This window comes from Rhineura floridana, chromosome 2, assembly GCF_030035675.1.
Source record: "Rhineura floridana isolate rRhiFlo1 chromosome 2, rRhiFlo1.hap2, whole genome shotgun sequence".
NCBI lineage: Eukaryota > Metazoa > Chordata > Lepidosauria > Squamata > Rhineuridae > Rhineura > Rhineura floridana.
In genome coordinates this window covers 237,734,974-237,750,483 of record NC_084481.1, presented here as the reverse complement: position 1 = coordinate 237,750,483, position 15,510 = coordinate 237,734,974, and the positions used below count along the sequence as shown (strand labels likewise).

At 43.4% G+C, this 15,510-nt stretch overlaps 1 long non-coding RNA gene across 1 annotated transcript in view; it reads left to right on the top strand.

Moving 5' to 3' along the window:
- Positions 1-14,596, top strand: part of LOC133377875 (uncharacterized) — a 36,824-nt gene extending 22,228 nt beyond the window's left edge. The window contains exons 3-4 of the long non-coding RNA XR_009760815.1: positions 37-205; positions 8,096-14,596. This is a non-coding gene — a long non-coding RNA (uncharacterized LOC133377875). The remainder of the gene's footprint in view (positions 1-36; positions 206-8,095) is intronic.
- Positions 14,597-15,510: the final 914 nt, after the last annotated feature.

Here is a 15,510-nt window from a genome sequence, read left to right as displayed (position 1 = left end):
GGATCAGGGTTTTAGTACTTTTCTTATCTTTTGCAGGCAATCTTTCCAAATACTGAAACCGAGGCCCAAGCAGTTGAAAAGACAGCAAATGTGCTGGTAGAAACTGGGCCTGTATCTTACAACCATGAGGAAGATGTGGAAGAAGAAGAAGTTGAAGAGGAGGAGGAGCACTGTATAAGCGCCCTTCAGCTAATGGGAGGAAATGGTAGGTCTTAACTTTTTTGTATTATAAACACCCCTCCACCAAAAGAAAGGGGAAGGACTGTAGCTCAGGGGTAGAGCGCCTGCCTTGCATGCAGAAGGTCCCAAGTTCAATCCCTGGCATCTCCAGGTAGGACTGGGAGAGACACTTGCCTGAAACCCTGGAGAGCCACTGTCAGTCAGCGTAGACAATACTGCGCTAGATGGACTGAATGTCTGACTCAGTATAAGGCAGCTTCCTCTGTTCCTAAGATTAAAAATCTCCCCCACCTCACCCCCGGTGTTCTTTCCCAGAAAAATACTTGGCAGCTCTATAATAATGTCCCAGGTGTCTGTGGGAGCCTGAATGAAGTCTGCCCTGATCTCCTCCTTTACCACTTCATCAGTGCAGGCAACAGAAGGACCTCATGGGTTGATTCAGACATAATGACGGACCATAGAATCATAGAATAGTATAGTTGGAGGGGGCCTACAAGGCCATCGAGTCCAACCCCCTGCACAATGCAGGAATCCAAATCAAAGCATTCCCGACAGGTGGCTGTCCAGCTGCCTCTTGAATGCCTCCAGTGTCAAAGTGTCCAATGCCACTACCTCTCTAGGTCATTGGTTCCATTGTCGTATGGCTCTAACAGTTAGGAAGTTTTTCCTGATGTCCAGTCGAAATCTGGCTTCCTGCAACTTGAGCCCATTATTCCGTGTCCTGCACTCTGGGACGATCGAGAAGAGATCCTGGCCCTCCTCTATGTGACAACCTTTCATGTACTTAAAGAGTGCTATCATATCTCCCCTCAGTCTTCTCTTCTCCAGGCTAAACATGCCCAGTTCTTTCAGTCTCTCCTCACAGGGCTTGCTTTCCAGTCCCCTGATCATCTTTGTTGCCCTCCTCTGAACCCATTCCAGTTTGTCTGCATCCTTCTTGAAGTGCAGAGACCAGAACTGGATGCAGTCTTCAAGATGAGGCCTAACCAGTGCTGAATAGAGGGGAACTAGTATTTCACGCGATTTGGAAACTATACTTCTGTTAATGCAGCCTAATATAGCATTTGCCTTTTTTGCAGCCACATCACAGTGTTGGCTCATATTCAGCTTGTGATCAACAACAATTCCAAGATCCTTCTCCCATGTCGTACTGCTGAGCCAAGTATCCCCCATCTTGTAACTGTGCATTTGGTTTCTTTTTCCTAAGTGTAGAACCTTGCATTTATCCCTGTTGAATTGCATTCTGTTGTTCTCAGCCCAATGCTCCAGCCTATCAAGGTCCATTTGAATTTTGTTTCTGTCTTCCACGGTATTAGCTATGCCCCCCAATTTTGTATCATCTGCAAATTTGATAACTTGCATTTTGACATTACATGAATGAGGAGTTTGAAGCTTTGGCCTGGTGTGCAGCTTCTGCAGCATTTCTTCTTTGTTTCTGATCCTAATTTGTGGGGCAACCACAAATCAGCGTTTGCTAGTTTTCACAAGAGGCAGAGAATTGTCATAAGTGAAGGGTGGAGGAAATGTGCAAGCCTGAGGCTCCTGACTGCTTGTTCTCGTAATGCCAAACCGTGGTTTGATATTTATGTCTGAACCACCCCTGTGAAAGCTCAGGAGGTGGGGGTTATAAGTGACTGTTTGGGAAGCCTGTGTTCATTCCCCCGCAAAAGATATCCCCTTCCCTTGAGCAGAGTAATAAGAAAAAGCCTCTCTCACTACAGCCTTAAGAACTGTTGTGAAATGAGCAACTAGCTGTTCAACCATCCATCCCTCTGACTCGTCTCCCCACCCTGATTTGCAGTAAGTGCGCAGTTAAGGGTCATTGTGACAACAGAACCTAGTAGACCGATCCTCTTCATTTGCCTTTGCGTATTTGAACATTCTGCAGTCAAGTTGCAAAGTTGAACCTTCCCACAAAATCCAGACATTCCTACTAATTGGTGGGGTGCTCACTAGTATATCAGTCATTACTGAGTTTTCCAAGGGTACAGGTTATTTTAACTTGCCAATGAAAGGGCTGGCCTGATTAATCAGAATGTGAATGTTGTCAACATAAGAGAGTATATGGATGTTTGGGGTGTATAATACTGGGGGTCAAGAGACTCCTTTTTCTGGCTTTGGTTATTCAGAGATTTCATCTTCCTACTTTTGGTTAAGGCACCAAGTTGTGCATTTCCCTGTCTTTGTCTCACTGGTAGGTTTTGTAGCAATGGATGTACTTTAGCATAAATTCTCTCTCAATGCTTTCTATGTTTTGCCCATAAATGTGAGAATATTTTCCCAGTTAAACTTCCCATCAGTGGTATTTTTCCTCCTGTCCTCTGAGCAGTGGCTTCCACTTAATACTCTGTGATCTGCTCAATCAGGTGTGAGGAACCCTCTGGCTCTCCAGATGTTGTTGAACAGCAAGCATGGCCAATGGCTAGGAATTATGGGAGTTGTATTTCAGCAACATCTGGAGGGCCAAAGGTTCTCCACACCTCCTCATCCCCTGCTCCTTGTATCTCAGGGTTGCCATTTGTCCCTTTTTAAATTCTGATTTCTCACAAAGGGGGTTTGTGCCTCAGATTATATGTTAAGAACTTGATTTGTTTTTAAACATTTATGTATCTCCTTCCATATCAATGCCAAGGTTGCTTACAACCAGTCCAACAAACTGATGTTTCCACGCCACACTAGAATGAGAGTCTTGAGGAGAAACAATATTGGTTGTGTATTACTGATTAATAATATTTGGCATGGGGTTTGTTTTTAGGTCACAGTACCCCACTATGTCATATAGTGAATTGAGTAATAGGTGTTAAAGCCACTCCATTTTTCTGCCAACTTAACTCTTATCAAATGCCAGCTTAAGTGGAAAGTGCGTCCAAAAGATGCTCAGGTTTTAGTTATCTTTTCAGAAACAAGGAGATCCCTAGCCTTGGGCTATTCCCAGATGGTGTCAATATGCTGCTCCCTTCTGATCTGAGACACTGTGATAGGATGCCATTGCAGATTTAAGAAACCTCATATGAAGGAATAACTCTGATCCTGATTCTAGGAGAAGAATGCTTATAGGATAATAAAGTGATTTTTTTAATGGTGGAAATTCAGATTAGTCCTTATAAGGAGTACCATGCAGAGGGACAGAATTTGCAAAACTGTAAAGGAGGGGTGGCTAACTTATAGCCTTCCAGATGTTACTCCCATCAGCCCCAGCCAGCATGGCCCAATAATCAGGGATGTTAGAGTTATTCAACAACATTTGGGGTGGGCACAAGTTAGTCATCCTTTCTCTAAAGGTGGTTGACCTAGGGCATTGGTACAATCCACTGGTGGACAAGTGCATGTGTGCAGCCTGGAAAAATCAGGCATCCTGGCAGATCCATTTGCTTAAGCTAGGGGCTAGCAGCTGGAGGCCCTGGGCGAAATTTGGTCCCCGGCAGAATGCTGCCTAGTCCTCCAGAGATAAAAGAGCAACATGAAGGGTCTTCGTATTTGTGGCAAGAGGATCTCCTGTCAGGCCACTTCAGGGCATGAGAACTAGAGCTTTGGCTTTCCATCATGACTCTATACTCAGAATGGCCTCTCAAGAAATCAAGTAGGTGACCAACTCATACTTTTAAATTGACAGACAGTGGCGTCGTTTTGTGATATGCACAATGACAGTTCTTCCAAGCATGAATACTGCTGATAAACATTTCTTACCAAAAGGATCCTTCAGCAGTGGAAGCCACAAAGTCAATAGGATTCAGTGTCTATAGGCGGAACTGAGAATACACTCTGCACTTGGGATACAACATTATTGCCATATCGAAGCTTCTCATTACAGTGCAAATATGCACATGCAGCCAAAAACTTGACATCGAATCCACTAATTGTGAGGTCTGACACTGTCATGGGGAGAAGGGCAGTGCAGGAGTGTTGATTATTCACTGCATAAGAGGCTCAACACCCTTAATTTAGCAGTGGATGTTGATACCAACTTTTGTGCAAGGTCTATAGAATAATCACAACAGACTGCTTTGATGTGAGTGGAAAGTAATCACTCAAACTGTTGTTGTTATATGCGTTCAAGTCGATTGCAACTTATGGTGACCCTATGAATCAGTGACTTCCAAGAGCATCTGTCATGAACCACCCTGCTCAGATCTTGTCAGTTCAGGTCTGTGGCTTCCTTTATGCAATCAATCCATCTCTTGTTTGGCCTTCCTCTTTTTCTACTCCCTTCTGTTTTTCCCAGCATTATTGTCTTTTCTAATGAATCATGTCTTCTCAGTATGGGTCCAAAGTATGATAACCTCAGTTTCATCATTTTAGCTTCTAGTGATAGTTCTGATTTAATTTGTTCTAACACCCAATTATTTGTCTTTTTTGCAGTCCATGGTATGCACAAAGCTGTCCTCCAACACCACATTTCAAATGAGTTGATTTTTCTCTTACCCACTTTCTTCACTGTCCACCTTTCACATCCATACATAGAGATCAGGAATACCATGGTCTGAATGATCTTGACTTTAGTGTTCAGTGATACATCTTTGCATTGGAGGACCTTTTCTAGTTCTCCCATAGCTGCCCTCCCCAGTCCTAGCCTTCTTCTGATTTCTTGACTATTGTCTCCATTTTGGTTAATGACTGTGCCAAGGTATTGATAATTAATTAATCCTTGACAAGTTCAATGTCCTCATTGTCAACTTTAAAGTTATATCAATCTTCTGTTGCCATTACTTTAGTCTTCTTGACGTTCAGCTGTAGTCCTGCTTTTGCGCTTTCCTCTTTAACTTCCATCAGCATTCATTTCAAATCATTACTGGTTTCTGCTAGTAGTATGGTATCGTCTGCATATCTTAAATCATTGATATTTCTCCCTCCAATTTTCACACTTGGTCTTGATCACACTTTCATCTTGGTCCAATTCTACTTTCCATAAGATATGTTCTGCTTATAGATTGAACAAATAGGTTGATAAAATACACCCCTGTCTCACACGCTTTCCCATGAGGAATCAGTTGGTTTCTCCATATTCTGTCCTTACAGTAGCCTCTTGTGCAGAGTATAGGTTGCGCATCAGGACAATCAGATGCTGTGGCACCCCCATTTCTTTTACAGCATTCCATAGCTTTTCATGATCTACACAGTCAAAGGCTTTGCTGTAATCTATAAAGCACAGGGTGATTTCCTGCTGAAATTCCCTGGTGCGTTCCATTATCCAGCGTATGTTTGCAATATGATCTCTGGTGCCTCTTCCCTTTCTAAATCCAGCTTGGACGTCTGGCATTTCTCACTCCATATATGGTAAGAGCCTTTGTTGTAGAATCTTGAGTATTACTTATATGGGATATTAAGGGAACAGTTTGATAATTATTGCATTCCCTGGGATCCCCTTTCTTTGGAACTGGGATGTATATTGAACTTTTCCAGTCTGTGGGCCATTGTTTTATTTTCCATATTTGTTGACAAATTTTTGTCAAAATTTGGACAGATTCAGTCTCAGTAGCTTGTAGCAACTCTATTGGTATGCCATCTGTTCCTGGTGATTTGTTTCTTCCAAGTATTTTAAGAGCTGCTTTCACCTCACATTCTAAAATTTCTGGTTCTTCATCATATGCTTCCTCTGTGAATGAATCTGTCATTCTTGCATCTCTTATAAAGTTCTTCGGTGTACAGTATTGCTTCCATCTTCCTTTTACTTCATCTCATTCAGTCAGTGTATTCCCCTGTTGATTATTCAACATCCCTTTAATTTTCTAATCTTTTGGAATAGGGCTCTTGTTCTACCCTTTTTGTTGTCCTTTTCTATTTCTATTCTATTGAACCAGTTGAAGTTTTCAAGTTGTCTCCAAGGTCAGCCCCACGTAGAGCACATTTCAATAATCCAGTTTTAGAATTATCATGAGCATAGACCAGTGTGGCCAAGTCTTCTCTGTCCAAAAGGGGGCAAAACTGGCGAACCAGCCGAAGTGGGAAAAAGGCACTTCTAGCCATTGAGACCACCTGAACCTCCAGTGACAGTACTGGATCAAGAAGTACCCCCAGGCTGCGGACCTGCTTCTTCAAGGAAAGAGCAATCTGGAACAGGCCATCTTCCTACCGCCTGGACATGAGAACTCCAAACACATCTGTCTTTTCAAGATTCAGCTTCAGTTTATTGTCCCACATCCAGTCTATCACTGCCTCCAAACAGTGAGTTTGTACAAAATGCCCTGAGTCACTGGGGTGTTCAGTTGCACTGTGCCCTAGGCCCCCTTACCCTCTCCCCTGTGATTCTTAGAGCCATGCAAATCCTGTCCTTTGGAAACTTGCTGGTACCATTTTAAGGCCCTTCCTGTTTGGTCAAGCCAGTTAGTTAGAAGCCTGTGGCTATGTCAGATATCAAAAGTAGAGAAAAGTACCAAATGTACAGATAATAAAGTCAAGTCAAGATTAAAATATGCCTCTAGGGATGTGTATCTCCATCAAGAGTGATTTGCATTATTACATGATCCGCTAAAGCATCGAGCAAAGATCTATAGACATATAGATACATTCTTATGCTTCAGTGAAATAAATGGTCAACATTGGAATCAATTACATTCCTATTTAGAAAATGCTGCTAAGGTTGCAAACAGAAACTCTTGAGTAGGGTTTTCTGCAGTCTGTTTTGAAGATGCAGTGTGGTGTAGTGGTTGGAATGTTGGCCTTGGACTGGGGAGGTCCAGGTTGAAAAGCTCGTTGCTTAGCCTAGCTTACCCCACAAAGTTGTGGATGGGTTTTGTGTTTTAAAAAAGAAAAAAAAGTGGGGAGGGTCCTATGCCTGTTATCCTTAGCTCTTTGAAGGATGTGATAAAAATCTGACAGCATTTGAAGGTTCTTTAATCAGATGCAAGCTGCAAGTCTAAATGGAAAAGGGTTGAAACAAATCAGGCTTAAGCCAGTTGAGAACTGAAGTTGAAGCTGTTTTAATTTGATTTTTAACTGGAAAAGGCAGTTTTCAACAACTTTAATCTCTCCATAAATCTTCCTAAGCTTTTAGAATAGGGGTAGATTATAATTTAAATTATTGACTACAGAAAGCAGATTCAGCCAGGAAAGCATGCCCACACCTGTGTTGTCATTGCTCCATAAGCACAGCTGAGGAAGGGCTTCTATGTAATCAAGGGGAAAACATATTTGAGTGAATATAATATAAGAGTACGAGGCAGAGGCAAAAGAGGATAGGACAGAAATGGGGAAGAGTTTCAATGAGGCCTGAGATTCTGGAGTGGATGGAAAGAAAGAGCTCTTGCAAAAAAAAATAGTGTGTGAGATGGGGAGAGAGAGAGTGCACTCTGATTTTAACTGAGCCCTGTTTTTAAGCACTTGCCTGGTAACCACGGGTGACAAACAATGACATGCAGGTGAGTGTATGGAATTCCATATGGGCGAGTGGACTAGCAGAGGAGAGCAGCCTTCTTCTTTGTGCCCAGCATATAGAAAGGCATCAGGCTTACAGAGGAGGGACAGAGCTGTCTGCCAGCCCTTAACAGGCTAGCAACTTTTGAGGGTGTATTTGCAAGGCTGCTTTAAGGAACAGTTTCATGGGGTGGGTTAATTTTAAAACCCAGGCAGCTTTTCTCTCTCTCCAATGAAACCTGTAATTTGATTGCCTTAATGCATCTAGGAATACTTGACGCTTTGCACGCTGCAGAAATTGGCTCACTTGCTCATTTCTGTGACCTACATTTAAACTCTTTGTCTTTTTAAAAAGTGCTTCATTTGACTGCAATTTTTTTTGTGCTTTCTGCTTCTCCTCATAGCTTTCCTACCCCATTGTATGGCTGGGAGGGACCATTTCTCATCTGTCTGTCTTTGTTTATGTGTGTGTGTGTGTGTGTGTGTGTGGCAAGGGGTAGTATATGATGGGCTCCTGCATGATGCTGTTTCTTCTAATAATTTTTCTTCCCTTTTGTGTTTTCAGATTATGGATGTGATGTAGATGATGAAGAAGGATACTAATTGTCTCCAAATGGGATTGGTGAAAGAAGCTACTGATGATGTAAACAGACCCTCCTGACTTCTGAATGGAAGTTATTTCCCTTGCCATGGATTCTGGTCAGTTTCCATTGACCTGCAGCTTGGCTTTAGAATACTTGAAAATGTTTCTGCATCATGTATTGAGAAAGGGATTAAGCGAAGCAATGATTCCAGAGAACAAAGGAGAAGAGCCAAATAGTTGGCACAACACAGTGTATGCTGTTGGACCTGTCTCGTGGCTGCCCTTGATTCAGTCATGTTGCTGTAAAGACACACATGAACAAGAGGAGTGCCTCATACAGTGTGCAAAAACTCCACATGGAAAAGCTTTGGACGTGGACTGTTTTCAGTCGGGGTGTGTGTGATGAAAAGCACATTCACCAGTAGAAGAAGCCTGACCCTGGCATAATGTCCACGATTCCATGCTAAAAAATGGATGAATAAATAACATCAGTGGTGATATGCAACAGGGTGCCCAGGCAACTGTTTTGGGGAAGTAATCCCAAATATATGGGATTTTTCACATGCACATGCAGTATTACCCTAAGATTAGAGCATCATCAGGCAGGAATCTCTTTCCTGCTATAGGATAGCAGTAGTACTTAAAAAAATGTCTGAAGAAGTAACAGGAGGATTATTTCTTTGTTAAGGGTTGGTTGCTGTATCAGAGTGGAGACCTCAAGGCTGCAGGCACCAGTTAGGGCATCTCAGCAGGGAGAGCCTTTGGTTCCACTCCAAGGAAATCAGGCCAGGCCTTCTCTTCACTCGTTGCTATTAGACAGAGACAGGGCAAGTAAAGGCGGGGGGAAGAGTTCAAGGGATAGGCTTCACCCTCTGGTTGCTGATTGTGGTCCATCTCACAAGCTTTCATGTCTCCATGATGGGGCTCTGTATTTCAAGAATAGGGTGTTGCTTACCAGGGGTGAGGGTTGGTTGTACTCATTTTTTGTCCTCACGTCAGTCTCAGTCAGCGTGGCACAATCAACAGATTTGCCTCTAAAAAGTTTTGTTTTGTTTTAAAGTAAATAAGCTACATTTTCTTCTTGGATGTAATTTAAGTTAATATTAATTAATGAGATTGGTATAGGCTCAACCTGCAAGAAACTTGACCTGCTGTCTCCGCTTTGTCCAGTAAACACTATTCCAGTCATGTCAGAACTTGCAACCTCGCGAACCTAAGTTTAAAACAGACCAGCAGTTTCCCATTTCAGAGTCACCTTCCCAATTCTGACTCTGCAGCATTGTGGCCTGAATACAAAGTGCAGTTACTTCTGACTCCTTTGACCTTTCTAGCAACATGGCATTTATTTGCTGCTTGGAGTCAAAGTACAAATGTCCCTGTGGGTTTTTCTCATCCCTGTTGTTTGACAGACAAAGAGGATGTGCCAAGTCAACTTTGTGGGAAATTGATTCCCTGCCCCACCCAGACAAACATACATCCAAATCTCTGCATTGGCCTTGGCCATGTCGAAAAGTCAAGCTCCCTCTTTTGACGCCATTTCTTGCTCTCGCCAGTTCCAGGCTGAACTACCCTTCCAGTAAGAGAATGAGACTGAAAGGGATGCTTTCCTGAAATCCAAAGAGCTAGTTCTCACTCAGATAGTTTTCTTCTTGGATGTAATTTAATTTAATATTAATTAATGAGATTGGAATGGGCTCAGCTGTTCAGCTATATCACTCCAGATTGCTGGTGGGGACTTCCAGAATTAAATGCTCTCCCATGCAAAACAAAATTCCCTTCATATAGACAACGTAGCATGCGAAGCAAGGTGTCCTATGTGGAGAGTGTGGTTGGGTTTTTTGTATGCAGAAGCAATCAGTCAATAATGGAGGGACCTGTGGCCCTGCAGAGGTTGTTGGACTACAACTCCCATCATCCCTGATTATTGACCATGCTGACAAGGGCTGATGGGAGTTACAATCCAACAAAGTTTAGAGGGCCACAGGTTCTCCACCTCTGTTTGAGTCGATGAGACCCACCAAACAAAAACAATTTGCAGCCTAAGATGGTCCAACCCATATACAGATTTACCAGCTCTGAGACGTAGGCCCAAGTCACTGGGAGAGTGGAGGAGCACTTCCTCTCCAACAATTATTAAACATGGAAGGAGGAGGGGACTTGGGTCCCATGGGACATCCTACATTTAATTCTTTAATTGACTGTTGAATGACTGTGTCTGAATCTGGAAAATGAGGATAGTAATGTGGTCACTTCTGTTTCGACAGAGATTGCAATGACAAGTTAACAAAGTTGTTCACTGCTAGAGGAACAACGCAACCACGCCCCCTTCAAAACATTTTTTTTAGGGACCAAATACTAGGTGATGAATTTTCCAAAGTACCCCCTCCCGCCCCCCAAAAAAAGATTCCCAGGAACTGTAATTTGTTACGGGTGCTGGGTATTACAATTTTGTGAGGAGTCCCCAGAATTCTTTGGGGGCGGTGCTTTAAATGTGCACACAGGTATCTCACCTGGGCAGGTGTTTCTTTGTCTTTGGGGCTGATTCATGTCCAGATTGGTAAAGTCTTCATGCAACAACTCCACCATCTAATTTTATTTGAGCAACCATCTGCCTGAAATTGCCACTAATTGAAAACTTCATCAGGCAGCATGGCAGGTCCCCTTGCCAGACATGCCTCCTTTGAGCCAAGTTTGCTGACACAGAGACTAGCGATGCCAATCTGTAGCTTTAGACTACAACTCCCATCAGTCCCAGCCAGCATGGTTGGGAGTGGCTGAGCTATGCAATCTGGCCAATCCACGTGGAATACCAACTGCAGAAACTGCAGAAGGGGGTGGGGGAGCATGGAGATTGAAACGTCTTGTTCAGGGTTGAATCGATCCTTTGGCAGTTTTTTTTTCCTGAAAAATGATGCTTCAGCGCTGAGGCAAGGGAAATTTGCACCTGCCAGCCCTCTCCCTGCTATTCAACTGCTAGATCCTTCAGAGGTCCCATTGGATCCACAGCTCTTCTCCCCCCTCCCCTCCCTCCTGCTCCTGCTAGTGTGCTACTTTGGCTCATTGAGGCTTCTTTTATTTGGAATGGGATTCTGAGGGCCACACTCAATGATATAACGGAGATAAGTGATCAGACTGCCTATCTCTTTAAATTCTTGCAAAAAGCGCCCACGTGGGAGTCATAATTTGGATTGGACCACAGCACTGGGGAAATTGAACACCACCATCACACACCCCTGTGTTTTCCTAATGAAATCTGCCCACCCGAGCTGCTGTTTGCCTTGTTAGGGAAAGCTTTTGTATACGTGTAAGTTGTACCTAATGGGGGGAAATAGAAAGCCTCACTTTGCAGCACAGTCCCATTCTGCTGCCACCTTTTTGTGACTTTTTATTTTTTTTGCAAATATGTAGAGGTACATCTCTGTCATCTTATGTAATTTGATCCTTGAAGAAAACACTCTCCCTTTGGAAGAGCTACAGTGGCCCTTTGGTTGCTTAACCCAACTGTCCTGAATGTACAGGTAATTCTCTCTCACTTCCATTCCTTGGTGCTCCGTGTTCTTTTGCTGAGGAACATCTGTATATATTTTGAGAGAGACTGCATTTCTCTAGGCATGCACGTATACTAGACTTCTGATCTCTGTGGCATTTGCCTTTGCCCAACAGCAGCATCTTTAAGTGGCACAACTTCAGAGCAGATGCCCAAAGTTGCAAGGCTTCATTCCAAAGAACAAACTGTATTATGTGAAGGAGAGAGGGTTGCTTAATGTTGGTTCCAAAAGGAACCGCTGGGATGAGTTCCTCATTGCCTAGGGTCTCTCCTGAATGTTACTGTCTGTGGCAGCGATGGGGAACCATTGACCCTCCAGATGTGATTGGACTCTCATCATCTCTGGCCATTTGCCATGCTAGCTGGGGTTGATGGGAGTTGGAGTCCAGGAACATCTGGAGGGCCAAAGGTTCCTCCTCCTTGCCCTGTGGGTTTGTTTAAGATTTTGCCTCTCCCGTCCACCTGTAGACTAAGGTCAGGATGCAAAATGGAAAATGGATGGAAGGTCCACGGGTTACCCAGAGAAGTCAAAATGGAAAGGGAGAGGCCCCCAGATCAGATGAACAAAAGGACGCCAAGAAGCCATGTATTTACTGGATTCCTTAACTGTCTAATGACTACAATGGCCTGGTTTATGCAACACAGTAATTCAAGCTATGGCTTACTGGCTCCTGGAGAGGAGCTCACAGCTGCTTTGCTCCTCCCCAGTCTTTTTACTCCCACATCACACTGAGTTAAGCCAAGGCCCAGGCTCATGGTTAAGCTCTCTTCTCTCTAACCACAAGATGGGACCAACATTTATTCTTGGCTTCAGCTCAAGGTTTAATGAGGAGAGAGCTGAACTGTGAGCCTGGGTTTGGATGATACGCTAAAGTGCGGGTGTAAAGAGAGCCAGGGAGCAGCAAAGCAGCTGCGAGGTCCTCTCTGGAAGCCTGCGCGTTTGTGTGGCCTCAGTAGGCCCCAGTTTGGGTTACCAGGTCATGTGAACTGGTCCAATGGAAGGCCCAGTTTTGGCTCTGTTGCCTTCTGAGTTATGTGTCTGAAGGCCAAGCCAGATGTGATTATTAAATTGCATGTTTCTTTAAATGCAAACAGCAATCGCTGAACAGGGGTTGATAATTACCAGGATCTCAGCAAGTAGAGAGGGGGGACCTCAACCCTTTTGCCGCCTTGTGACGTCCTGAAGAAAATAGCTCCTTTGAAGGTGCTGTTTGAACTGGGAGGAAATCCTTCATTGATGCCAATAGGATATTTCCTTCCATCGTAAAGAGCAGCTTCAGAAAACTAGTTTTTTTCAGGACCACAGCAGGGGAGGAAATGGCTAAAGCCCCCCACCGCATGGGCAGTAATTATCAGGTTCCTGCCCCCGAGACTGCTATTTTTTTTAATGCACATTAAGTGCAAAAGAACATCTAACATCCTGTCTAGTTGTGTCCAGGTTCCAGTTTTCATAAACAGGATACTTGAAAGGCCTGTCAAGGAGCCTTTTGCAAGCCATCAGCTCTGCATGGGGCTGTGATCTTTTCCCTTCAGCTGCAGAATAACCAAGGTATGTGTGTGTCTTTTGTCTTGTGGCTGCAGAAAGGTGTCATTGCAACGTGCCTTGGAATGTGTAAGGGTTTTGTAATTCATTTAATTCATTTCTAATTCATTTAATACTAGACAAGAATCCATTCCTTTTTCTTTCCTTTTTGGAATGTTCATTTCTTCGGGGGGGGGGAGGTGGGAGGTAACTAAGCTCAGGGAATGGGAACAGATTAGCAGATGCCACCTTCTGTTTTCATTACTACTTAGAACAATGTTTTTTAAAAGGCAAGTGCATCATTAACTCTTGTCTGCCACTGTTAGCATATCACAGTGACTTTGAAGGAGGCACTTGGCTGGATTTCCCTGAAAGTAATTTGGACTTTGGCATATTCCGGATTCATATGATGATGAGAGCTTAGAGGGTTTCAAGAATAGTTGGTTTTAGATTTCGAGATGTGAATCCTGGCTTTTTTCTTTATTCCCACTATATAGCACATATTTCCAGGTCATTATATTAGGCAGAATCCTCCAACTGTGATGTGGCACTTTTTTTGCCTTGAAGTTTTTAAATGCTTTGCATTTGGCTCCAGTTCACAGACTTGCCGATGCTTAGGTGATGAAGCAGATCTTCTACATGTGCCTGATTGTGCAGATCTGTTTTTTGCCATCTCCTCCTCCTGCAACTTTGTTTTTGAGAAAGGAAGACCCATGCCTCCACATGACTGGCTGTTTGTGCAGAGTACCGAGTTAAAACTAGGTGTTGCCTGCCAAGAGGAGGTTAAGCTGGCTCCTCGGCCATGCAAACAGTGTCGGCCCAGCAAATGTATCGACACCATATTGGAGAACAATATGGGGTGCAGAAATGTTGATGGTGAGGCACGCACATTCATAATGATCCCCAGGCTCTTCTGTATCTCAATCAATTCACGAAAGCTGCTCTCTTCAGTACAGAGTCTTAAACGGGGGATGCATAGCATTGTCTTAAAAGTGGCCTCCATGTTCATTCCAGTTGTTTTTGGATTGTGTGGGAGTTCATCGTCTCCTGCTGTTTTTATGTAGCACTCATTGCATTGTGATTGCACCGCTTTGTCACTCATTAACAAGGCCAACACATTCACTACACGTGAGTGTCAGCGAGTTGAAATTATCTGCAAGCATCTTGCATGGCCCTTCCAACCCACATCATGAGGGACGGCCCACTATTCCCCCCGCAGCAAATGTAATATCTGATGTAAATATTTATAAAGTTATCTTTTATTATGTGTTCTTGCAAATACTGGCCTTCCGTTGGTTTGTTGTTTTATAAAATGTATGTTTTAACTTCTGTGTGACTTGAACAGCAGTGTACAAAATATCCAGTGTGTACCCTTATTTTGTGTCTACAAAGCAAGCCGTTTCTAAACATGTAAGGGTGTGTGTGTGTTTTCTTCTGGAACAATGCATAAACCAACACTTTCTTTCCAAATCACATGTTCATAGTAGCAACCACAAACAGTACCAAATGTGACTTTTCTTTTAACTTCTTTAGAGGTATAAATAATGTAACAAATAAGAGAGACAATCATTTCAGAATCATTTAAAATGCCATGACTTCTGCAACCTAAGGGTGGGGATCAAGACTCATAAAGGGTCAGCTGGAAAGGTGAGCTCAAAGGTCCAGTACACTGAAGTTTGACCCTGGTTCACAACAGGGTCGCCCCAATGGCAGTCTTCCACATTATTGCTAAAGCTATCTCTATTTTCTTTTCCTGACCCACATTTATCTGCTGGCAGTGGAGATTTCATTTTGGTTTCTGCTGTAACAGCATACCAGGAACCATGGGAAATGTAGATTCCCATGGTTCCTGATGCCTGTAATGTTGCAATAGGAACCATGAGGCTAATAGAAGTCCTGCGATGGGGCCTTCTGGTTGCTATTGCTGATTTGGGAAAGAGGGAAGTCAGTGCGGGATTCACATGGGATGTTAAGAATCCTCCAGGATCGTGTCATATTTGTTCTGATGTTGCCAAGAGTCAAGTATACTGTGAATTTAGAGTGGGAGGGGTGGCATGGCCATCAGTAGAAAGAACCATGATTTGAGTGCAATGGTCTTCAATATTGCTCCCAGCATATAATGTGCACATTACTTTGTAAGGTGGTTGTGATGATGAGAAAGAAGGATCTCATCCTCCCAACAACATTATGAAGTCAACCATTGTTCCCCATCTCAAAAATGAGAAATCAGGCAAATGAGAAGTAAGATCCCAGTGGATTATTCTTGAGGTGGGACCCAATATTCCACACACTTACACTGAGAATAATTGCCTTCTGCTGTTGCTGAAA